Raw genomic sequence first — 26056 nt, 5'->3', positions numbered from 1 at the left:
GTTTTTGTAAAAATCTTTTGAAAAGCTTTTGTGTGCCTGATCCGTGGAACTAACTGCTGAAAGCTGGATTTTTAAAGACAGCGAAGCACCTGAAGGTGCAGAGAGACTTCTGTTGTTATTGATAGAATTTGGGGCTCCTACGTATCTTCAATTTCCATTAATTTTAGTGGAAAGTAGGCACGTTACCAGCTTCTGAAGTTCCTAATCTATATATACCAGTACCTTCAAGTTTCTGACTTTTAACTGTCTGGCCCTCAAGGTACTTTGTGTTTAGTTAACTAACCTTTGTAATTTGTTCCTTGAATTTAGCCATTCTAAATTCCTTTTGGCAAGGTCAGCATTAGGGTTGCAATTACTTGGTCTTACAGCATTTCCCAATGGGAAGGTGAAATACTAAGACACCAATACTAAGATTTTCCTCTGCTTGTCCTTCTCCGTCCCGCATGCTACAGCGCTGACTTCTGTTCAACAAGGATGCTGTGCCCGGAACAACAAGCTCTCGGGTGTGAAAGTTTTGCAGGAGCACACATTGATACCACAGTGTAAGCAGTTCCTGTCCTTGGGAAGCGGTCTGCGCCTGTCTTGGGGGGGTGATTGGTGTTCACAGGCTAGAAGCCCTGAAGTGATTGGAAAAGAAGACAGCATAAGTGGTGGAGATGTTAAGAAAAAAAGGGTGAAATACATTTTCCTTCTAAAGACCATTTGTGTTCTATGCAAAGCATATACTGACATGCCTCAGCCCAGTACCTACCATGCAGAGCCAATTTTAATAGCCAGCCATCTCTCTTCACTGCAGTCGCAGAGCATCCCTGCTTATATTATGGTGCACTCATATGCTGAGAAGTAAAACACATTTTTATGTTTTCTACTGTAAAACTGAATTTCATTCAGTGACTCATTTCTTTTGGATCATCCCCAAAATTCTGTCCCTACTATCAGTTTGGAAGCTAAGTGTAATGACGGTTTGGTTAGACCTTCCCATCTATAGGCTGCGTTCTTTCATTCCTCTGCTGGGGATTGGTCATTTCCTATTGCTAACTTAGCAAGCCCCTTTCAGGAGTTCAGTAGACAAGAACCCAAGTCATGTGGTCTCCCCCAGCTAAGAAAAGCAAAGCAATAAAAAGAAAAGAAAGAAAAAAAGAAAAGGAAAAGGAATTTGAATTATTCCTTTCACACAATTCTGTCAAATCAGAAAAAAAAAGAACTTGGAGTAAGAGGCAATTTAAAATAATAGATTTCAAGGTTCAAAGTAGCATTCTCATGCCAATTAAGTAGTGCTGCTGCAGCTCAGTTCTTGGGTATGTCTGTGTAATTGGAGTGAATGAAAAATCAGTAAGGGGAGAGAGAATCATTCCTTCAGCAGACTGCATTCAAGGGAAGACCCCATAAAAAACAAACAAACAAACAAACAAACAAACAAACAACAAAACAAACAGGAAACTTTGGCTTCCACCTTTTAAGATGAAAACTAAAAGTACTTAAACGAATACAATTCTGTCAACTCAGAAGTTATAATAAATGGTAGTACCTAACCTAAACTATTTTTGTCAATAAAATGATCTTGAAGTAACACGTTATATGTCTCATGGATAATACTGAAAGTCACTGTGTATCCTTAAAGATCTTTGAGGATGCAGTGCACCTCAGCTGTTAATCATTGATCAGATTTTTTGTCTAAAAGAGACCTGATACGGCATCAGACTGACTTACAAAAGTCAAAGACAGTGCGTGTGTCACCACCAGCAGATCGCAGTTGTAATGCTGAGTTTGAAGTATCTGGTTATGGATTGCTGTCGGGAACTTCAGAAAGAAACGTAACCAGTAGGTTCAGGTTGTGCAACTTCTCAGCACATTTGCCAAGGGGAAGGCTCTCTGTTGTGGTTTAACCGCAGGCCTGGGAGCCAGGAGGTCTGGATCTATTCGTGGCCATGTGCTGTGACCTTGAACAAGTCAGTTTAACCTCTCTGGGCTTCTGGACATCTGTTATTATATCTATGCTTAGATAAAAGCACTGCAGAGCGTTACTGTTGTAGTCACCACACTTCTCTTTTGAAGGCATCTTTGCTTTCAAGGCAGCGGGAATGCCAGGAGCATGAGCAGGAGAAAGTTTGGGGTTTGTTTCCGTGTGGAGTCAGTGTTAGTATCTTCTTGTGTTAGTAACCTAGCATGTGCTCAACTTAAGTGTTAAATATGTCTTTCCTTCAAGGACTGTCACCCTGAATGCTGATGGATCAGGACTGCCTTCCCTTCACATCACCCAAAAGCTTTGGGTCTGTGACAGAATACCACTCCTCCCCCTTTACGTGGCATCTTTTTGATCCTCCATCCAGACCCCAGTCAGACAGGAGAAATCACCTAAAGGCTCCTCCTCAAGCCTGATGTTTCCCCAGGGCATCTCTGTGCAGGAGGGGAATGTGGAGGGGTGGCTTGTAACCTTTTTCTCATCTCACCAGGTTACACAAGCAATGGCGCTTATGGGGCTGGGTGGTTTTATATTGGACATTATTCACAGACTGGCTGCTGCTTTTGTATTGGACGTTTCTCACGGACTGGCTGCTCCAAGGCACATGTTGCACGCTCTCATATCCACTTGTAGGTCCCCCTACAGACATCCAGGCATGCCTAGACTCACTCCTAAGGGACCTTGCTGCAAAGCCGGAGGTCTCAGCAACCTGTATGGTCCTGGCCAGCTTCGGTGGGGGCTTGGCTGTTCTCCCCATCCAGGGGAACAGATGGGAATAAGATGGGTGTGCCAGCCTGGTCTGAAACAACTGTGTTTCTGTTAGTTTTTACTTGATCTAATGAAAGTACAACCTTGATGTGGCAGTTGCAAAGGCTGTGCGCATGTGATGGCTGAGCAGGGCATGTCTAGTACATAATACTGTGAACCCGGTGCATGCTCTTCAGCAGCAAACCCGCTTGTGAACTTCCCTCCTGAAAGAGAACTCCTGAGATGAAGCAGTAGTAAGATATTCTCTCCCTTATTTATGCACACTAGAGGGCAATATAGTGATATAGTCCCCTAAATCTCAACAGTAGCACTTGCAGCTGGAAGGCTGTATTAGGAATTGCCATTTTTAGGTGCTTACCTGGATCGTTATCAATCCATCCATTGCTAATCACACAAATCTCTGGTGTTAGCTACAAAAGGTCACTCTCTCTTGGTTTTATGTTATAAAATACATGACTAAGTAACATTATTGTGTTTAGACAAGGCAAAAAGAAGGGATCACAGATTTGTTTGTTCTTTCCATGTTGCGGCTGGTTTTGGCCCCATCCCCTTCTGCGCTGTGCTTCCAAATCACACGGTGGAGGAGAATTTGCGCAGAGGTGATTGCACCTTTCCCTTCTGGCCACAGAAGGCCCTGCCTTCTGGAAGCTGGTATGTTGTTTTGTCTCTAGCCATGCACTGGATAGTAATAGCTATGTAGAAAGAAAAGAAAAAAAAATCAGAAAAACTGGATCACTGAAGCCACTGGAAGATGACAGTGTTCTTTGTGCAGCTCTGGGGGTGGCTTTTGTGCAGGAGGTGGTGGGTGGTTTTGATTTTCTGCTACCCCATGACGATGGGAAAATAATAGTTGGAACATGAGAATTAAGAGCTGTTTTCTTTACTGTCTGAGACAGGGAGCTGTGAAATTCTGTCAATATTAATATCACAAGGGATGGAACAATGTTTTTATTAGGCTGTTCTGCAACAGTTTTTCTTTCCTGCAGCAGCTCCGACAGAACAGCAGCAGGAGATAGAAAAATAAAAGGAATTAACCTGAATTTTTACTGCAGGGTTTTCATCACAGAACAAGAGTGGGAGGCAATAATAATAGGAGCACACTGCCATCAGGTAGAAAATTAATAATGTAGAAAACTGTGTAAGATCTCAAACATTTGATGTCACATGCTGTGTAATGGGTTTAGCTTTCCCTGGCACTCATAATTTTCATAGAAGAGCTGAGGAGGGGCCCTAATGCCTGAGATCATTGTGAACTCTGTTTTTTCAGCCTGAAGCATGTTCTGGAACTGCTGTATGAGTTGCAAATTTTGAGTGCATTTATTTAGTTTGTGGTTACGTGAAACACCTGGAATACTGAGATACAGAAAACATCGCATCTCAGAAAGCTTTTGTCTGGTTGTCTGGACACCAGGCTCAATATATTTGTCCCCACCTCATGTCAGACTGATTTTAGCTGGAGTCTTTAATTGTATCTATAATCCAGAGACCAAATCTTGCCCCCAGCAGTCATGCCTGCCACTGACTATGCTTTAGGAGATTTAGATCTTCAGCAGTTCACAATTCTGTGACCAGTAGGTTGAATGGACTTCTTTTACTTGGAATTTAAAACCAGGTCTTTATCTGTCTTTCTTTAGCAAATGTTGACAAACTCAGCCTTTGTCTTTTCTAAAGAACGATTTGCAGATGTGACTGCACTAGCAGACTGCAACCCTCCTAAATTTACGTCTTACCAGGATGGCTTTTTTCCCTATACAGCTTAATCCAGTACCAAAGTAAGGTAGCAAAAGGGTTGCCTGCCAGTATGACAGCTGTACTGTGCCTTTTTCTGGTACATTTACATACTTTGTGGACAACATATTTTTTCACAGTCCTGACTGGTGCCATCATTCTAGTGAAGCCTCTGGCGTGTAGGTCGGGTCTCACCGGCACCGGGGCAGTACCGAGTCATAGCAGCCTCTCTGCTCCACTGGAGCCTGAAGAGGAGCAGCAGGCAATGCCTCCCGTTCCTTTTGGAAGGCAAGGGAAGGAACAAGCTCCAGATTTTTCTGCTCCCACAGTCTCTGCTGTAAGAAACAGGGAACATGTCCATGCATAAAATGAAGGCATGATATTAGCTCCTTTTTGTCAGCTTGTTCCAACTAGCTGTGAGGACACGGATTTTAGCACACAGTTAGCAACTAACCCGCGTACCAGGATTCCCAGAGGCCCCCGCTCCCATGGCTAGCTTGTGCAGAAGCTCCTGCTGCTGCTGTCCCTTCCCTGCCACGGTTACCCGGGCTAGCCCGACTCTTCTGTCCCCGTCACCAGCCAAGCCTGCCCTTGCTCCAAGGTGCCGGCAAGACCTCAGGACCCTGCCGGGAGGGACGGACAACCTTCTGCTCTGCCTCTGCAATGCTGTGATTTGTAACTTCTGAGTCGGTGCGTTTTGAAGATTTGCGAGCTCACACTGTCCCCCAGGGTGGCTGATTTTTCCCGCATGCATTTCACCGTAGCCAGGGAGGGTTGCTCTAGTTTGCTTTCTCGTTTCTCGCAAAGCAGGCCAAATGGTGATAAGCTCCTTCGCACCTGTTTCGCCGTCAAAGTCTGCTAGATATTTACCCACCTCTCAAATTATAGTTTAAGTGTTTTGTTTCATCCTTAGGTTGTTAATAAGTTTCAAGCTGAAGCCTTTTCTCAGATGGCGTTGCAAATGTTATTTCAATTACACACTAATGCGTTAGTGGCACTTCCAGTGGGGCGAGATTGCTTGCCAGAGAAAAAAAAAATGTTATTTACAGTAAAGACATTTAATGGATGTTGGCATATGTGGCTTCGTGATGTTGTATCTGCATGACTGCCAGTGAAAGCCGAGATGAGGTTTCTTCCTACCTTTGACTCTCCCACTATTCAGCGAAGGGGAGCAGACAGTCTAGCTCTCAGAAATACTAAACCAGTCACCCTTTGTACTGCACAGAAGCGAGGGAATGAGGCTTTCGGCTGGTGTGTACGCTTGTTGCCTGTGTTTTAGCTGCTTGAGCACATACAGAAAAAAAGCCACAGTAACAGAAATTCGTTATGGTGAAACTTGTCTTGGAGAGTGTTTCCTGAAAACAGCCTCGAGGTATTTTCCTTAAACTGACTGAGTAACTTCAAGCCCTCCTCTCTGTGACGCTTTCATGAGATCGTGTTCTGCAGTGTGGTTTTGCTACCGTGTGTTATGTACTACTGATTAATTCCTAGCACTAAAGAGCTGCCAAGGCATTTTGAAAGACACACATAATCACATGATGTTAGACAGGAAAATTGAGGTGACAAACCCAAACTGAGCAATCACCAATAGATTTACAGATCTATTGTGATTGTTTATCAACTGCGATATGGTAGGTTTTGTCCAGGTATGCATGATATTCTGAGAACTTCAAGTGTATGAGGTTTATTCCAGTCACTATCTCAAATTCGTTTTCCTCTAAAAAATAAGTCTTGCGAATATGATATACCTACTCTAATACTGAGAGAGCATTTCACTCAGTGGATCATTGTTAAAGACCAAAAATTGGAAGTCGTATATCCTGAAGTAAAACAGTATAGTAGTGAGCCATATGGAAACAGTTGTGAGTTTTGTGAACAACTGATAGGATACAAATGTCTTTTTTTGTCTCTTCCTCTAGTAAACACTTACGGAAAGAATCCAGCTTCAAATCATACACTTGCTTTGTGTTAGCAATAAACAGCCATTTGTTAACAACGATCTGTTTTGATAACTGTTCTTTGACATTTAAGGGTTTCTTGTTTTGAAATTGTTCCTCTGTGCTACCCAAACTGCAGTTAACTCTTCTCATGTCACTAACAGAACAGCAAAGACCTCATATCTTCAAATTTGTTCATGCTGCTCCATATCCAGAAGATGTAATAATCTCAGTTTTAACATCTGCTACCTCTGGGTGCTTCCCAGCACATTCAGCAGTGCCTCTTTACAGCTTAGGTATAAGGAAATGCAGCTTTTCAGCCCTTGCAACTTGGGAAGGATTGGAGGAGGAGAGGGTCGAGCTGCAAAGTCATTGACTTGAAAATTAAGGGACAGAGATGTGATGGAAGAATGGGACAGGAATGAAGGGGATTCATCTTTGTCATAGGCTGAGGCACAAAGAGGTCACCCAGTAGACACGTAGCACAAACCATGACCTGTCATGGGACAGTCCAGAGGAAAGTTAAGCAGGAGCTCCATTTCCACTGCGTGTGGATTAAAACGTAGGGATAAAAGCTAGAAAGGGCAGGCAAAAGAAAGCACACAGGGAACCACAGCATATAAATCGGCCAATGTGACACAGTTACGTGTTATGGACAGCCTTGTGGGCGCTTCTTTATCACTCTCTTTACTCAGTCTAGGGGATCCGAAGGTAAAGCCTGCTAGGCCAACTATAACTGAAGGCAGCAGCTTGTGGTAGAAGATTGTTCAGGATTTTACCACCTCCAGTATTAAGTACTTGCCTAGCAGTATTACAGAGAAAATACAGAGATGCATTGGAGAACTTTCTGACACCTTTCCCATACTTACAAGGTGACCAAAGGTGGCAGGATCATCCAAGCATTCTGTGTTTTCGTGCTGAAGATCACACTACCATGGTAACTTTTACGAGCGCTTCGCACTTTTATGAACGCTCACCCGATTCACAGTTTCATGAAATAGTTAAGGAATAAGGGGATATGTATTTATTTTGGTTGAAGGGTGAAATCATGAACAGAACAACATTTACTTCCTCTGTTTAAATTTCAGTTGCTTTGTTTGAAACTGAAGCTCAAGGCAGAAGGCTTTGAAGCTTACCTTTGGTTGGTTATTTTAAGCATTTTGTGGGCTGCAGCAGAGTAGGAGGGTATCACTGGCAAATAAGCTTTGTATTTTTGACAGGCTGTATTTGTGACATTTCAGTAAGTTGGATCCTTATGCAGCAGAAGGACTGATATGTGTAGCAGCATTTCTCATGTGTGAGCTTCTTCATCTGGAAAAGAAACTCCTTCTTTGGTAGTAAGGCATCTTTTGCATCATCCTTGCAGGATGAGAGAAAGAGACCTACAGGCTCAGATCCTGTACATGGTAACTACATGGTAACATCATACAGCACGTTCAAGAGACATACCATTGATTCTGCCCGAGGATTTGTTGGCAATCTTTAAAAATCCAGGTTGGTATAGGTTAATTGTTTAAGGACATTTTAAAATAAGAGCAGGATTGACACTGTTGGGCAAAGCTGTAACTTAGGATAATGTTTGGGTTTTTTTAGGGTTTCCATGAACTTGAATGTGTCAGGACAAACGATTCACTTTCTCCGTGAAAGTTTCCCCTTCTCCCTCCTCTCCAAAGTATAGAAAGCCTAAAAGGAAGCCAGCTACTGTTAATCTGTCTGCGTATCTTCCCCGCAAGGTCTGCAGAGGTTTCAGCCCAAAACACGTAGGAGAGAGGAACTCCTTAGTAAGTTCATACTTAGTAAATTTACAAGAAAAATATGTTGTTGGTTTCTTTCTGAACTATAAAGTCACCGGGGATCTTATGCAGGAAATATTTTGACACAATTACCTGTAACACAGTTACTCGTTATAAAGATTTTTTTAAGTGGAACTTACCTGGAAAGGATTGTTGGTAATGTACAAGGGAGAAGAAAATCTCAAATGACTGCCCTTAAAGCTGTGCCAGCTCTGTAGAGCTAAGACAAATAGAATTTTAGGTTGGCGTTTTCACCTGAAATGATTGAGGAATAGGGCGGGAATGTGTATTTTAAAATCACTTTGCTATGTCTCAGTAACACTGGATAAGGAAGGTTAAAGATGTACTGGAATTCTGGACTCTGCAGTCTACTATGGCCTGGAGAAGGGGAACAAAACGAAGAACACTTATTAAGCGTGGAGTGTTTGAGGTATTTGCATCCAAGTGCCACTGAAATGAAGTCAAGTGGACTCATTCCCAAACTTGTTTTATGAACACATGCATTTTTGGAGCTGACTATAGAATCAAGCAAATGATGACAGAAAAGGATACCACAGTGTATTCAAAATATCACAAATATAATCCAGTGTGCTAGTTGATAGGTCTTATCCTACAGAGTAGTAGCCCAGATGAAATACCTTTTTCTTGAAATCTTTCTGGTTTTCTTGGGCCTTGAAAAGTATGAGTCAAATATATTTTTAGCTGGTCATTAGGCAGTTTTGGGGTTTTATTCCTATCCTATGCATTTCTTTCACATTACTTATTTTTCCTACCTTAGAAAAGCTGTCAAACTTATGAATGGTGCTGCTAAAATTACTTTTGCTTTATATTGCTTCTAAAAATACCTTATTTTAAAAAAATATAAAGATGGGTGACTAGTGAGTTTGAGAGTGGAAGGAGGGACTCCCATGTTCAGTATTATACTGTTCAGACCATTTCCTCACATAGTTTTCTCAGTGTAAATGTTATCAGTTCTATAGCTCACTCAAGCATGGATTGTTTGTACCTGTAATAGAAAGCCTCCCAGAACCATACTGCAGGTGTTCACCTACTGTCACTCTTAAGAAAATTCTTTATTCCCAAGATCTTAAGAAGCTCCTTATCATGTCCGAAAGACAACTGAAGAAGAGGTGGGGAGGAGAAGGGAGATGTTATTTCTGTCTGAAGTGCTCACTGAGTATAACCCTTTCGCTGGGTGCTCATTGGGTGAAATCCTCTCCCCCACAACTAAAGCATTTCATCTTCAATTCAGTGCAAACACAACTTTCACCCAAGAGTTTCTTCCACTGATGCTAATTAGCTTTGGATCATACTCATTGCATGAAAAGATTGTCTTGGGAGACAGCAGAGAGGTAATTTCTTCTGTTAACAGCTCTTCAGAACAACTAAAATTCAAATCCCACTTTACAGTATTTGTAGTATGATCTTCTGATCTGTTTTTAATACTGTCAGCAGTGGAAGTGTTTCTACCCTTTGCTGCCATGTAGTCTACTTGCAAACTAATTGACGTACCCTGTAACAGCTCGGAATAACAAAACTCTGTTTCTGTCTACTCTTGTAAGGAGAGATTATTAATTTATCTTCCAGCCCTACAGGTTTGTCCCCTTTTCTAGGCTTCTGCAATATATGTATCTTTCCATGCAAAGATATTTTTGTTAACCTGAGGGTCACCCAAGGTGGTAAATGAGCTCTTCCTTGCATACCTTTGCCTGTGAGGCAGCGGATAATAAATGGCAGGGCTAATGTCTCCCTAACACTTGGCCATAAACACCTCCAGTGCCTGCATGTCCCTTCATAGATAGCAGGCTGCAGGCATGGGGAGGTTTCTTCGTGCCCATCTTGGTTTGGATTCCTGACTACCCAGAGAGTGGGAAAACCAAGGGGCATTAGGTTGTCCCAAATCTGTTTCAAATATTAGCCTAAAATACAAACATGTTTGAATAATGGAAAACAAAGCCAAAATGAGAAGCCTAGAACAGCAGCCTGCAGTGTCAGAGTACCCCATCTGCATGGTGCCGGGGCTCTGAGCGTGGACTTGGAAGAGATAGCCGAAGTGTCATTTTAGCAGCAATTCTCTGCCCGTGGAGTGGGTCTCCAAAACTACCTAGCAGAATAGGCAACTTAGTTTGCCACTCAGATTTGCTTTGGGACCTGTCCTACAGTTTGAATCTACCCTGTTGCTCTTGTTGGAATGGATTCTCCTCTTCTGATCTCTCATCTCAGTCCTGCCTCCCACCAGCAGGTAAATTTTGTCCTTATGAGCAAATGGCTGTGGTGAGGCAGCCTTTTACCTTCTTCTCTGGCACCGGGCTCTGAAATTAAAAAATGCAAATTTAGCTACTGGGACCTTTCTTTATCCCCAGGCTTCTCTATTTTATAATCCTACTGTGTTTCTTAATTAGCACATTCCTTCAAGTTTGAATACTTATTGCATTTTGTGAAATAATAACTGTGCTAGTTACTGACGATAACTACATTTCCAGGACTGTATCATATTTATAAATCACATATCTGAAGTATTCACTATGCAGATCTTGAACTCACAGCTCTCTGTTTGTTTTGGTTTAGTCAAAGACAACACACACAATGTACAGCGATACAGAGGATGCTCTTATCAGTACTCCTTTCATGCACCACCTCCACTTTCAGTCAGGGACTCGCTCCCATCACGGCATCGTAGCCCCTTCTGTGCTGAGTCTCTGCTTATGTGGGTCCACGCTAACAACAACCACCCTTGACTGCAACAAATGCCAAATATACCTAGTAATACTGCAAGCAGGATGTCTTGCCTGAGCTCTAAAAGGCATAACCCAAATCAGAACAATCTCAAAGTGATTGTAACAACCAGCCAAAATGGCTGAGTGAGGAAGAAAAGCTCTATCATGCTTTGTGTGAAAGTCTAACACATTTTGGTGTCCAATTCTAGTGCTTTGGCAAATACATGTTATAAAAGGCAGAGCAGCATTTTCTATTGCCGTTATACTAAGGATCAAACAAAGGTATTTGATACAGGCCATATCTTAAGTGCAAAATAAGTCACTATACAGTATGTCATCAGCAATAATGTGCCTATGTGAAGATTTTTTTTACAATATATTTTAAGATGTCATATGTACAGGTTATAAATATGATGTTCTGTATACCTACACATTTTTCATAAAGTTCCCATATCATTATTTTATCTGAAGATCAGGTTCACAGATGAGACAAGCCTGGGCTCTTTAATCCCTTGCTCTGGTTCTTTCCGCCTCCACTGAAAACCTTCTGCGCTTTCCAGCACTCCCGATGTTCTAATTCACTACTGAAAAAACACTGCTTTATTTGAACCCTTTGCTTCTGAGAAAGTAATGTATCTGTCTCATGAGATTTAAAGGGTGGGCAGGCATAAAGTAAACGAAAACAAGTGTTGTCTAGCAAAGCAGTAGGCTACATTCTTGATCATAGACCTGAAAACATACTTATAACTAAGAATGTTAAAAAAGGAAGACGTGAGATAAAACCAAGGATATATGTGAAATATTCTCTTAACTAAGCTGTCATCTAAACTTTTTCTGAGACATCTCTTAGCTGTTATAGCCAATCAACAGACCCAGGATAATCAACAGACCCAGGATGCTGCATTGTAGACTATAATAAATTGTGAGCTCTTCACACACAGTCTCTGTGGTGGAGTTTCTCTAATACTTAGGAGTTGTCAGGATGACAATGTGTACAAACGATATGTCAAAGCAATTCTAGGACCTTCACTTTCTTATTAATCCACTTAGGGAAATGTATTTTGTTTGCAGCCTGAGTTGGCTGCAAATGTGCTTGAGACGTTATAATGGATATAATGAATGTGCTTGTAATATTGTTCAGCCTGTCTAGGCTGGATTGTGCAAAGCCCCTCTTCATGGGAGAGGTGACTTTTTACAACAGCCGTATCCTCCTGCAAATTACATTGCAGTCACTTTCTGTCCTAGACAGAATGATTTGTAATGTGAACATTTCCTCCTTTTTTATAGGAAAATGTGATTTACTTATTATGACATGCAATACCTGTACATCACTTTGGTCTCACAAATATGCTTACAAGAAAGACACATAACCACGTCTCTATCTTCCTTAACCTTAAAAACATGAGAATACAACTTAGTATTTTGAGTTCCTTCTTTTCTTTCTCTGACTTCTGTCAGAGTTATTGACAGCGCTAATCACATTAAGTCAGACCACCACATTTAAAGAAATACTCTTCTCACAGAGCCTTTCTGGGTTCTATACTGAAGTAGCATAATTCCCCATAACTATAATTCCATAATTTATTATATCAAATTTAGCTGTTGTGGCCAATTTTAGCCAACCTTTAACAGACCAACATCAGCAGGAACAGGTGAAACGTGAGGTAGGGAAAAGACTAGAGTCTTAGAGAAGTTCCAGAATGAAGGGAGGATGGAAAGACAGAGTTATTTCATTTAGAACAGTGTTAAATAGGAGACAGCGAGGTGAGCACAGGCAAAAAAAAAAAAAGTTTCAGTGACCATGTTTCAGACTTCTCCTGCTTGAATTTTATCATAAAAAAAGGAAAAAGGGGAATTGTTCTTGATTACTTACCCGGTAAAACACATAGGCACCTGCTGTGAAACTGGGAGTAGTATTTTTCTCATGGGCAAAACTAACCTCTGGGATTCCTGTGATAAAAAATATGCAGAGACCATGACTTCAGTAGGACTTGGGAGAGGATGGGGCTTTATGGGTGGAGTTACACCATACTCCTAACAATGTCAGCTGAAAGAATGGAAAAGCATGTGCTCTAGGATTAAATCAAATATGTGATGTGGAGGGAGGGAGGCTAATCAGCATCAGTAAAGTACCAATATGCATTCTCAGTTTTAAATATCTACTTAACCCTACTCAGCAAATCACTTTTTAAACAGATACAGAGCTCTGAAGATATGCCCAAGTCAGTTGAAGTTGAAGCTTCGTTATTTGGGGTTTAGATTATGTGCCTGGGCAGTTCTCCATAGTATGAGGCCTGGAAACGAAATATGCTGAGGGGTAATGTCAGTAGCAAGCGTACTATGATCCATGAAATTATAAACCATGCAACACAGAAGAAAAGCACATCAAACATATACATCAAGAGATGTAACATCTGAAAGCAGTCCTTCCATTGTCATTGCCCTGGCTTCAGCTGATGAAACATTCAGCTTGCTAATATATATGGTTATCATCAGTAATCAGGGCACGTTACTGCCACGGGAGATAAAAATGGATGACTTAGAATATGCTAATTTCTGTGATTATAATAGAAATTATTTTGTGCTATGCTCACTTTCCTTCTTTCTTGTGAATCTGAGGCTCAGTTCAAGTTGGTTTTGGGATCCATGGCAAATCCCTAAGGCTCCTTCACATTGCTGAGGCAGAAGAGTCTGAAAAGAAAAATGAAAACCACAATAAAATAGGCCCTTGGTTGAGATTAGTAATAAACCCTTCTGACACAGTCTTATGTCTTATGTATTATCCACAGTTGTTTTGTCTTTCACATCCAGGTGTATTTCAACTCGCTCTTATTCAGTTTCTCTCTTATTTAGGCTTTGGATTCTCATATTCTTCCTTAGTACTGAACAACAAAAAAATTCCCCTCAAGCCTGGAGGATCTACTCTGTTCCCTTTCATCCATCTGTATTATCTGCAGCAGAAGTAGCAGTGATTCTAATTATGGGATTTCTGTAGTCATTAACATTTTATAAATGATCTTGTTTCTTCTTTGAGATGGTCCTATTCCAGCAGCAGATAGTCTCGCATTTTCCCCTATTACTGGCAAATTGTTAAGTTTTTGGCATTCTGCACCCAGTGCAGTTGCACAGAACCTGCCTTCCCCCATTTGGTACATTCATGGGTACCGCTTTTCTGTTAATCTCTTTTTAAAATATAGTTTGTTCATGTTTGTGCGCAGTATACAAGCAGGCAGGAAAATATCAGAATGTTAGTATTTAAGTCACAAGAGAAGCAGTAATGATTTCTATTTGCTCTTCAGTGCCTTTCATTCCAACATTTTCCATATATTAAAAAAAAAGACAGAAACCCAAAACCCTCGGCACTGATCAGGCAGACATTGGCAGTCATTTTGGGTAGCAGTTTTATCATACCAGATGCATTGCACTTATTTTGGGTTGGAAATAAAAAAGAAAGCATAATTCCTGCAGTTGAAACACAGAAAAAACACAAGAGATTTAAATACTTTCCTAAACCTCATGCAGAATGGGGTAAAAGGAATGAAAGATAGATAGGAAAGGCAGAACATAATGAGCCTGGTTGTTGCCAGTACCTATTGACATCCACATGAATATTTACAACAAGGTCTTTGGTCACTTTGAGTGACTTCCCCTGAAACAGAGAAAACAATTTTGAAACTGCAAACTATGTGGAAATGAGACCAGGCTGCCTGAACTTATTATGCAGCTCTGCACACTGAAACACAGTCATTTTGCCAGTAATGCAACAGGACGCGGGATCTTTTCAATTAAAGACTCTTTTCAGGACATGCTGTCCAAAATAAATAAATAAAAAAAAAAACCACAACAAAACCCCAATTAATAGTAGGAGGGGTAAAAATCGCTGTGAAATAAAATATACAGGGTTTTTTCACTTTGCATGCAATGACCCAGTTAGGGAGTGATAGGTGGAAATGGAATACCCGCACCGCGGGTATAGGTCTTTTCAATGAATGCAAGCTGGTGAACGCTAATTCTGGTAGTATTCATTGATTAGAGCATGTGATGAACAGATGACACTACTGTTTAAGGGTGAATTGTTTAAGATTCTGCATGATTAGCAATAAAATATGACAAAGTTATGTTTGATAAGATACAGGGGAGATAAGGATGTAGTGAGATAAAAACGTATAGCTTGGCTCAATGCTAACGTACTTAGAATGATCAGATAGAATGTCATTATCTAAGTGTTGTCTCCACTGTGAAGTAATATCTGTTGGAGTGGTTGTATGATCCTCTACAAGATAAAGAAGGCTGCTTTCTAAGCAAATGGACTTAAACCAGTCCTGCTGCTTAGGGATTTAGACAGTTATCAGTAAGACATTAACTGGGAGTTAAAATGAGTGAAGCTTAATGTGGGTGGTATAGATTGACTAAAGTGCAAACAGCTTATTTTCTTATCTTTATGTATATTCAACGCTGCCAGAGAAGGGAGAGTAGGGTCAGAACTCTTTAAAATACATGGCATTAACTTAGATGAAGCAGTGAGTATTATTATTCTTATTGATTTACATACACTGAAACATAGAAATTAAGGGTCCCCTTTCATCTAAATGTATCATTCTAAAAGCTAGAGCTGTAGATTGGGGGATTTCTCTGCAGTAAATGGGAAGAGACTGGCCTAAGGGATCCACATCTAGATCCTGTCCAGACACCAAAACCAATCTTATTTTTGCAAGTAATTTTCAAATAAATCTTTACACTCCTGAAATAATGAAATGGATGTAGGCTATCTGTGAATATCTGTTTGGATGCTGTTTTGGACTGTTGCATTTATCTCAGCAAAGCCAACTTGCACTCCCAACATTTGCCATGTTAGTATCTCATGTCCTCCCTTTCTGTAGCCTTAATTGCACTAATAAATTCTGTATGTTTCTGCCTGTCTTCTGCCTTTGGATTGTTATCTTCAGCTCATGCCCTCTTTGCTTTGTCAGACACAAAAGTATCATTCAAAAAATTGTCTCCCACAGATACGCCTTCTATGACCTTATTTTACACAGTGATTATATGAGTAGCTCTTAAATGTTGGGATGACAAAAACTCTTCTGAGTTCCTGGTTAACAAAACCAAGCATCTTTCCTCCCGTTTGACTGGCAAGAACTTATCTCAAGCTTAGTCATACAGTGACCTTAGCTCCTTGTAGATTTAAAACTGTGTTTTGATTCTTTCATCCATCTCATATAAGCCTTCCAGGCACGATAGTGCTTTTTTACTCACAACCTTCCTTGTTCATCCGAACAATCTGGAAAAGAGCATAACATAAGCTTTTTGATGGGAAAAAGAAGCCAAGAAAAAGCTTGTCAATTCCCATACACAATCATGTGCCCTGGGGAGTAAATATGTATTTTCGATTAGGGTTTCCTTTAAATGTACTAGCTATGTCCTATACAGTGATTAAAGGCTTCAGTGAATAGGGCCTGAGAGGCCTTATAACCTTCCAGTCTCCTACAAATGCATTTGCTTACTGATTTGCCCTTCTTCTCTTTATGCATTCGTTGCTGTTGTTGTTTTAATCCTCTCTAGAAAATCAGTCTTGGAGAAATGCCATTAGTGGGGGAAAGACTGAGCAAACAGAAAGTCTTGTATTTATTTCTGATGAAGTGCTGACTTATTCCTAGAGATGTCTGAAAGAGCCAGAGAGCCTGAACTCAATCTAAAGCTTTATTTTTTAGGTCTCCATCAGCAATATTCAGTTTGTTTTACATTTTTCACTGGAAATGCTAACATCCAAGCCAGGTTCAAATTGACACGGAAGAGTTATTTCTTTTCAGTAAGTTACTACATGAAACAGCTATAAGTTATTTGCAAAGTGTTTTATACATAGTTAATCAGAAAAAAATTGCTTGGCGTTTGTGCTGTTTATGTGCATTGGGTGGTATGGGACCTAGATTTATGTTTTGAAGCTTTGAGGAACTGTGTTGCGTTGCAGAAGGCTTTAGACTGTTCTATGAGAGAAAAGCAGTTGAAGAAATATATGCTGCTGCCTGAATTATTACATGTATCTGAATAACAAGGCCCCAGTGACATTTGCCTCCTGCCTGTACTGCAATAAAAGGTACTTGTGATTTTAATTACTTAGAGCAAAATTCAAGTGATTTGTTAATATCAACAGAACCCTAGGACAGAATTATAGTAATGTTTTATATACACTTGGGGGAACGCTGGTGGGGATAATATGCAGGATATAAATCTGCTTTCCTGCTGCTTCACAGCTCAGTAGAAATTTAACCTGAGACCTGCATCTGCTGGGAGCGGGAGAGGGAAGGGGAGCACAAACAGTCACCTCATGGGGGAGGTTTCATTGTTCTTGATCTTGGGAGGAGGATTCTGCCATCAGTGCAGAGCCTAGAGCCTGTCTAATGGAGGTTCAGTACAGTTGAGAGGAAGATGGATAGACCGTCTCTTGCAATCGGGTCCCTTATCCTACCATCATCCAGGCATCTGTCCAGCTCCTAGCAAAGATCTGAGCACGCTTCATCCTGCTGTAAATGACACCAGAAGCTGATGTTGCCCCGGGGTTGTGCTAAGACCTTAGGGTACCAGCCAGGGGAGTCTCAGATGATGTGCCAGTCTTCTCACCACTACTCCTACTTCATACCCATGTGCCATCCAAGGAACACTCCTCTGTCTGACAGGTTTGCTTTGTGTGATGGGAGGGATACATATCAGCTGGATTCTCCAAAGAATTTGTCCTGGTGGCCATGGTGAAAGGATTAAACTGTTAAAGGATTTAACTCAGTCTGAAAGGAACAGGATCTGCCGAATTCCCACACTCTATTCAAAGCATACATGGACTTTCCTCACAATAGGCAGGTGCTTCAGTTTTTCAGAATTAACCCAATATTCTTCTTATTTCTGATTCCAAGTTTGTTTTCTGTTTGTGTTCTGATGCTTGCCTGAACTATTGTCCATCTGTCTTTGGCTTATCCTGTTTAGCAGTCCTCTCTTTCCTTCTCTATCTTGGATATTTATGCCTAATGCTTTGCCCTCTTTTAGCTTTCCCATCGATTCATAGCTTATCATGACCTTCCCTCCTTCTACTCTATAAGCTAATATTTTTAATTTGTCTACTTTTAAAATTTAGTTTCCATTTTAGCTGTTTTATTATAACTGTTTTATCAGCAATGACAGTTCCAGTGTTGAGTGCATTAAGTGCAATGGCAAAGTTCCCATTGGTTCAAAAGAAAATCCACTGAGTCATGGGAATGTAAAACCAAGTGTGTAATCTTATTACAGATATCCCTGGTTCTGTTAATTAATGATCCAGATTCATTCCCCAAAAGCATTAACCAAATCCAGTCTAGAAGTTGAGGGATTAACGATAAGCAGCAGAATGTCTTTATAAAAAGCTGCCTTATTATTGTGTAAAATACAGGGCTTATAGCATAGAATGACACATTTTCAGTGCTCACAGCCATTGTCACGTAAGCGTGAAACTTGGAAGTTTCTACTCCAGCATTTTAAAAAAATCGTCACGTCTATTTTAACAAAATCTGTACAGATTTAGCAACTACTGGCTAACAAGAGACAGCAAGAACCCATTATACCTGCTTTCTTCTCATACTGCAAGAGAAAAACAGACAAGATCCACCAATTCATGTCCCAAGGAAGATTGCAGGAATCTCTGTTTTTTGCAACAATATGTGAATTGAAAACTGCTAAAAGTTGGCAGGAATCTAGCTGACAAAAGATAAAAATTGTGTATTGTATAGAACCTCCACAAACAGCACACATAACTTGTGCCTGAGTGGGTGGGGGGGAAAAGAAGATATCTGTAATAAATTTGTGTGCCATAGTATAGTCCCAGGTAAAAATAAAGAGACACACAAGAGTGACTAAGTGAAACCATCACTTTCTCCCTGGTCCTTTCCTGAGCTTCTTTACAGACCCTCAGGCTGTGGTTCCCCTATATCTACTGAAATCAAAGTCAATCTATTAGACCATCTCATCAATATCACTTAATTTCCAATCTGAAGAATTAAAAAACACCACAAGGTTTTTGCTTATTTTAGACTAAATAAATTCATCAAATAGAAAACATAATATTACAATCCTGACTTGTTTATTCAAAGTATTTCTGTTGGAAAAAACTTCCAGTTTTCCTCAGTCTTATGACAGTTTTTTGTCGGCTACTACAAACATAATGATATAGTCTAAGTAAAAGACTGAATTCAGTGCAAGATATTTGGGGTAGGTTATACGCTTTGCTGCCTGTGTGTTCATCTGACATGGCTGCACTGAAATCTGTGGAATTATTCTAGTTTTACGTTGTTATGAATCTCCTGACTGTATCTATGGTCCTTCATGTAAAGTACCTCCTTTCCAAAAGGACGGAGCGGCCCTCCTGACTTTCCAGCCACAACCTCAAGCTTGTTACCCATCTTTGACCCTGCTCTCTAATCAAAACTCCCATGGCCTTGAAGCAGCCCAAAGGACTTTAGACTTTCTCCATGGTGATTCTCATGAATATGAGGCAACACACCTTTGCTGTAGGTTTTCATCTGAAATTGTATTGTTCAGCAATGGACTTGTAAGGTTAAAATCATTCACTCCATAAAGATATATAAGATTATGAATCAATTTATGAACACCTAGAATCTTAAGAGAGGTACTTCTTGGTCTACAAAACGCTGTTTCACTGTCATTTCAAAAACTCAGATTTAGTGTACGACCCAAAGATTTTAATTATTCTTGCAGTCGTGACAAATGGCAGTAACGATACATTCCCCCTCTGCACTAGTAATATATCCATTGTCTTTAGTAAGAAAGGGTGATAAATTATAAATAGTAAGCCTGTCAGATATACTCCAAGTATTTAGTAACAGTAATGCTTGGCTGTTTTCAGGGCTTTTCAGCGTAGGAACTCAAAAGCACATTAAAGAAGTAGCTAAGTTAGTCCCAGGGTTCCCATGAGTAACCTGTGGCAGAAACTTAACTCACACCCTGTGTCATGGTAATGGCAGAGCCTGAAATGGAGTGGGAGTATCGCACTGCCGCTGTTCGTAGCACACACCAAGTAAGTACTTTTAGATTTTATAACAGGCATTCCCACCCCTGCGTTCTCTCCCTTTTCCCGGTATCTGAAGGCAGATATTCTTCTAGGAAGCAGGCTTATGTTGCTGTTTCATATAATAATAAAATAGCTGGGACCCAGCTGTATTAATATCTCCCTTAATAGCAGTTTAAAGAAGCAAGAGGAGAAGCCCCCAAAAGAGAGTGAAGTAGCCAGTGGCCTCAAGAAGCAATTAGCCTCTCCAAGAGTGGGAGACTGGAGTGATTAGAATTGCAGGGTAGGGAGGATATAATTACAAAGCACTTGGTGCTAAAAGGTTCGTCCTGTATAATTCCTTTTAAATAAAATCTACGCTTGAAGGAGGAACTCGGTGTGCCAAACTGAATGGTCTCTCTGAGGGCAATCAGCACAGCTACTTACTTTAAGCATTTCAGTGAGAGGTCCCAGGAAAATTAACCTGTTGCTTCCAGGGATCTGACTTGCTGCTTCCCCACAATTAACACTGGGGAGAAATGAACACTGGGAGAAATTTGACAAAGGAAAGACATGAAAGAGGAAAGGAAAAAACAACACAGAAAATGGAACAAAAGAAATACTGACATAAAAAGTAAAAAGAAAGACAAAGTGCAGAGTATACAGTGGAGGACAGGAAAAATGTAATTATTTAAAGTGTTTAAAATCAGCCTTCCTGGTAAAAGGGCAACACAGGAATCAATCTGGACCTGCTAGCTCTTATGCGTCTTTGGATTTTAGATAGGGAGCAATTTTCTTCCTGGCAAATATCTGGCAATTTAAGTTATGTAGGCTGAAACCCTCTCCAGTCCACAGGCCACTGGAAGTGCTTACATCCTACCTAATCTTTGCTTCAAGCAGCTGACAGTAAAACTTAAATATGACAGACGTGATTTTCATCCCAGAGCACTGTCCATAAAAAGAGTGATTTGAAATACAGAATATAATTGCTCGGAAGTGTCTTTACTGTTATTTTCTGAAAGATCTTTGGATGTCCCTTTTTCATCTCATTTTTTGTTCTTTTCCTGATGCTACTTGAGAGGGCAGTGCAGAGTTCTGTAAATATTTGGGTGAGATGGAGAAAAAAAAAAGTGTTTCTGTCTTCAGTTCTTATGGTCTCTGCTTGTGTGTTTGAGGCTGGGAGCGTATGCTTATTTGCTCAGTCAATTCTGAAAGAACCTTTTCTTTGAGGACAAAAGCTTGTCTCGCAGATTGAACTAACTTACTTTTCTTTCTGAGCCAGAGTCTGAACAATAGATCTTTTAATCCTGTTTTTAGGTTTTAGATTTTTTAATTCTGTTTTCATACGTTCCAACTTCAGATTTTTTTCACCTATTTTTTTACAATGCTAGAAGTGTGAGCTACTACCAAACATCGTCTCCTGGCTCTTTACTAGAGGAGTCAGGTCCTCCTAAGCTGGGATGTTACAGCCATAGAGGTTTAACACAGCTTACACTCTGCTTCTGATGGTGGAAAACATGCACAAGGACATTTAAATGCACTTCACATCCAGTGCTTTACAAAGACAACTGGCCAGGAGAGGGCTGGTGGTGAAGAATGTAGAGGTGATGCCCAGTTATCTTTAATACTGTGTGCATCCTAGACAATGAGAGGGTTAAGAAATAGTTGTTACTGAATTGTTGATATTGATGGCATACTGATGTATTTTGTATGATTTGGGGTCATTAAGGTCTCGTAGTTAGGCAGTGTCCCATATGCAAATATGCAGGGAAAAGCAATTGCCTGATAAACCCAGGAGAGTCATTAGAAAAACTGCCAGGCTGTTAGGATAGGAGAACACTACTTTCTCGTCTCCAGCCACAACTGCACAGGGAACTGCTAGCTTTGGGAACTGACATTTGAAATGGCTAAAAAGTGACAAGAGACAGAAGGAGGGTTGGTGGAGCTGTCAGGAGCAGCTAGAGAACAGCAGCTTCTACCAGGCAAAACTGTTGAGCCTGCTGGAGTTCCCAGGGAATGACAAACAGCAGGAAGACAAATGGGAATCTTAAGTGTTTTACTGGTTTATTCCTTTTCAGTTTCTCCTGTGTTCCCACCATTGGTATCAAGAAATGCTATATATTTAGGTAGCCTGATCGCTGTATGTCATTATAGGTCACAGCTCCTAAAAGCAAACCTTGCAGGTGTCCTCACTAAACAATCACAGTCATCAGATGATGGGTTGTTCCTGAGCCACCTGGTCCAAAAGTGGGCAGTTCCCTTAAACCGCACCTGTAGAGGGGCAAAGGTGTAGAGCCGGTCCACTGAAGGAGCTATGTGGGCATCATGTAGTTGTGACAACAGCCATGAGAATTTGCATTGTATTCATGGGCTGTTCACCTTTAAACACTTGTTCTCAATCTATTGTCAGTTGTAGGAGACCCAGTGGCCTTCAGAAGATTAATAGTCTCTGTCATATTTCTCCTGTGTGTCCATTTTTGAAGAAGTATTGCCCTGGGCTAATACCAGTGCTCATTTGCTCTGTGTTGCCAGAGACAATGAAGACTGAGACTGAGTGGCTTTGGGATGCCCTTGACCCCTGGCAGTGTCAGACAGGTTTGAAGCAGCTTGGCAAACACCTGATTCCCTTGTAAATGTAAGACGTTGTTCACAAAACTTCACAATCCCATACCTGCCCATGGGCGTTGAATTCACTTTTCTTTAAAATTCAAAGTAACGTAAAAATTGACAAATGTTTCCCTTCCAAAACATGGTTAAGACACAAATGTTTGCTGTCAAAATCCTAAAGCAGAAGTCTGAAGATTAGAGTTATATAGTCCAGTGTTGAAAATCTGAGACTTAAAGTAGCTTTTTTTCTTACATTTTGTGGACTTCACCAGTATTATTTGAAATACAGCTGTTCTTTATGCACAAAACCAGGAGAGCTTCTCAGAAAATATTGGAAACAGTTAATATTTTATGAGATTTGGAAATAAAATTAATCAGTGTTGTCTCCTCCAGTAATGCTTACAGCAGTTATAAACAGAAGGTTAAAAAAAAACATGAGGAAGATATTCTCACCAGTACTTTGCATCCGTGTCTAGGAACTGTTGGTTATATGGTCATATATACAATCTGCAGCCTTTATGGACACCTCAGATTTGACTGTTATCTGTAGCACTGTAGATATGATGAAATTTGAAGAGAGGGCATTCGGGTATAGCAGTAATTCTATAGCAGTCTCTGTTTGGTGCCGTCTGGCGAACACCTCTAGCCAGACAGGTTTTAATCCTTCCTCTTCCCTTCATGGCCTGGTTCTGTGGATTAAAGACGTGATACTGAAAGTAACTGAACTGTTTCGGAATAGGGAAGATTGGAAAGACATCATCCTTACAGTTCGGCTAATATTGCAGAGAAAGACTATGTAAATTTGACAAAAATGTGAATTTATTCTGAGTGGAGGTTGTGAATGTAGGAGGCATGCAAACAAGATAGTGGTGGACAGTCATCAGACAGCGCATCTAAATGCAGATTTCAGAATGATTGCAGGACAGCAAACATCACTTCCAAAATAGCTATTATTTGCGTTGGAAATGTTTTTGACATCTGTATTTTTTTAGTTGGGAAATGAAAACAGATTAGAAAGTTATTAGACAGTAGCCAAATAAAACTAACACAGCATTTGTGTAGAACAAGCTCTTCACAAACAGACTAATAATTGTTTGTGGAGGATATTCACTAAATAACTTCAAATAAACTAGGAGAAAGGATGATCTGTTCCTGACAGATGGTGGGCAGTGTACGTTTCATGCATGTATTTGACTCCTGGCAGATGAATTCATTCTGGCATGAGACGGAGCCTATTAGGAAATTGGCTACACAAGTAAAAGTCTACACTCCATTTCCTTTAGGGTTGCTAAGCACAACAATTATTGCCCTCAGTGGTAAGGGAAGCACTTAAATTAATAAATGTCCTATTAATGAGTACACTAAACACAAAAATGTCTGAACTGGATTAATACCAACTGTGCGTGTTACCAACTGGGCACATGTTTCATGTTGGTTAAACAAACTAGCTAATAGGATAAAAGTCAAAGGTTGTAGATCATGAAACTATGAGAATTTAGTTTTGTCTTGAATCTACCTTTCTATGTCAATAAGAAATATTTCAGAAAAGCGGTAATGATACATGGGCTTAAAAGCAGTATGATGCTGGGTGTTAGCACACTCGTATATAGTTTTATGTGTAAAAAAAACCCAAGCAATGACTACACTTCCTTAATCTAAAATGAAGAAGGTTAACTGACTCTAACAAAACCAGTTCCATCAAACTACAAATTCTTCAAACTGGGCAAATTCTAACTGTCTTATCCTGGACTTTTAATCAGACCTTGCCTTTTTCACATGAAGTATCCTTGCTTTTGATCGGAAGTAAAAGTCTTTCTCCAGTTTTCAAGCTTTGAGAGTTTCCTCTCCGCATTGGTAAGCTGTCTGCAGCCCAAACATCTGCCAGCTTCTGCTCTGTTGCCTCTTGAATACGGGAGTGGCATTGTAAAGGAAAAAAAAAAAAAACATAAATTTGACTTGAAATTTTACCCTGAGTGCATCAGTTTTGCATTGCTTATACTGTAAGATGCTTACTGTAAATTAAATTAAATGTAATCCAGCAGCAAATGTGTTAAGGCTTAGGAAGGTGGGGAGGCTGCAACGTGATACAAGTTACAGAAAGTAACAAGCCGGCTGCAAAATGCAGCTCTCGCTGTAGAGCCCTTGAAGTACAGTCCTCAGGCACCCTACTCTTTGTTAAATAAACACAACTTTTTGTTACTGTGATATGTGGCTGATATGGTAGCCTAGTGTGGATCTCTGGTGTAAGTGTGTGTGCCTGTGAGGGCAGCAAGAGAAATCAGAGACTGACAAGAGTTAAAATGCTCAGGGATCAGGGTCGGGCAGAGCCGTCTCAGGCTGCTTCAGCCCCAATTAGCTATACTTCGCACATGTATTGGGCAAAAGATTTCAAAAAGCCCACAGTGGTTGGATGTCCTGTCCCCAGTCTTGGATACTAATTATCCTTGGTGCCTTTGAAAGCTAGTCTGAGGCGAGTAAACTGGACACTGAGGCGGAGAGCCTTGAGTGCTGTAGTCGTGCAAGGCATCATCAGAGGAGGACAGAGGACAGGAGGTTTGAAGGCTTAGATGCCTCCTAGCTCTCTTGCAGCACCAGCTGGCAGAAGTGCACCAGTCTCTGCTAAGCAGTGCGCTTGGACACCGTCGTCATCTAGGCAAGCAGAGGTCCCGCCAGCCGCAGGACATAGTTACTGCCGTACAAGTCTTTCACCTTTGGAGTTCTAGGCTTAAATAAAACATTGCAAGCCTGAAACATGTTAACAGCTCTACAGATCCTGCAATATTAAATACATGCAGAGATAAAATAGCATGCCATCAAAAAAAAAAGTCTTGCTTTCAATGTGGTTTTCTAGGTGAGCAGCACCATCCTCCAAGTAAAATAATGTACTTGCTGTCTCTTTCCTTTAAAAAATAAGAGAACGTAAACCTTGCAGAAGGACTGTAAGTGCCCAGCAACAAAGACACAAACTTTTTTATAAATATCCTTTTAATTCTTATGAATGTCCTATCGATTACAAGATATAGCCAGTAGAGAAGTCTGATTGTCCTGCCTTGCACAGCCATTTACCTCTAGGAAAAGTAGGGTAAATTTGGATGTAAAATGCTGATGTAGGAGTTTCCTGCTTACATAGCAGAGGCTTAGATGATGCTGGAAGCTAAGCTCAGAGCAGAAGCCAGCCAGGGCTATCCAGGTCCTGTTCCTCACTGGTGTTACGTGGTCATCTGAATCTGAGGGAGTCGCTTACATTCTGTGGTTGTATTTTACCCACCAGTGAGCCTGAAGTTTCTTCACAGAGGCCGTGTAAAATGAATTAATATTTTATAACATACTTTGAAATCCTCAGATAAAAGGCACTGCAACATTGCAAAATATTTCATGGACAGAACCATCTGAGGTGAGATCTGCCTCTTTTTATGTAACTTTTTTAAAAGATCAGAAACTAATTGGACTCTGAGATGAAATAGTGCCATGAAACAAGATGGACCCACAGTTCCTAACATGCGTATGATCTGTAACATCAC

The 26056-nt window shown here is 40.6% G+C and overlaps 1 protein-coding gene across 1 annotated transcript in view; it reads left to right on the top strand.

The window, feature by feature from the left end:
- Positions 1-26056, top strand: part of SLC35F3 (solute carrier family 35 member F3) — a gene marked incomplete at both ends in the record, with an annotated part of 186095 nt that overhangs the window by 90713 nt on the left and 69326 nt on the right. The gene's annotated exons all lie outside the window — the stretch shown is intronic.

The sequence above is a fragment of the Vanellus vanellus genome, assembly GCF_965231255.1.
Source record: "Vanellus vanellus genome assembly, chromosome: 3".
NCBI lineage: Eukaryota > Metazoa > Chordata > Aves > Charadriiformes > Charadriidae > Vanellus > Vanellus vanellus.
This window is presented reverse-complemented; position numbering and strand designations above follow the sequence as displayed.